Source organism: Lupinus angustifolius, chromosome LG19 (genome assembly GCF_001865875.1).
Source record: "Lupinus angustifolius cultivar Tanjil chromosome LG19, LupAngTanjil_v1.0, whole genome shotgun sequence".
NCBI classification, from domain to species: domain Eukaryota; kingdom Viridiplantae; phylum Streptophyta; class Magnoliopsida; order Fabales; family Fabaceae; genus Lupinus; species Lupinus angustifolius.
In genome coordinates, this window is record NC_032027.1 from 13,189,195 (window position 1) to 13,190,175 (window position 981).

The window sequence follows — 981 nt, forward strand, 5'->3', positions numbered from 1 at the left end:
TGTCGGGCGAGGCCTGTTACGGCTGATTACTCTGTTGGGTGTATGGATTTATCTTGAATAGCTTGGCGTCTCTCTAGGGCTTATGACGTATTTCCTTAGTTCCTTGCACCACGTGGTAGGTATTAATGGCCTTGGGCAGTGTACTGGCCAGAGTGGACGTTTCATCATTATCTTCTGTGACCTTTAACATCCGCCGAACTTTATTATGTCTTGGGATTGACCGCTGGTCACTTAACTGCTAGCACGTGTCACGATTTTTGGATTTTGCCGAATTTCCCTTATTTCTCGGGTTTCCATTGGATTGCACTCGAGTGCTTTTCCATGGTTCTGATGAGGACATGGATGGGCCTGGTGATTTGGCCCATTTGGCCCATGGTCCAGGTTCTTCTATAAGTAGAGGTTTTCGTGATGTTTTCACTTTTACGCATTTTAAAAACCTTTGAATTCACTCTGCCATTTCTTGCCTTTCGTGTGATCTCCTTTTGGATTCTTTCAACTTCTTCAAAAACCCAGGTAACCTTCTGTTCTCCATGGTTTTTATTTGCGATTATGAGTCTGATTCCGACGTGGAGATCCTCCCTGGACCTCCACCGTGTTTCCAAAAATTTCCCCCTTCGTCATATGCATTGGTGGAGGTTCTTGAACCGTTGAGTGTTGTCCCTCCCCCCCAAGAGGTGGAGGTGCAGGGTTTTATTGGATGGGTGCTGATGACTATCTGGCCTCATTGCGTGCCAAGTATGGGCTTAGCAGTTCTGATTCTGAGTCTGAGTCTGAATCTGATGACTCTTGTGAAGGCAGGTTCATGACGATGAGGACTTATAAATCAAAGGCTCTACAACTGTCTGTTCCAGCGGAATTGACCGTGGCAGACTCCCGTTATTGGTGGGTGGACAGGGAAGTACTTGGGACGCCTAGTACATTCCCTTAAAGGAGCTCTCTTAGCCTGCCTGTGGGCAAAGAGTCGTTCCATGGTTTCGAGGC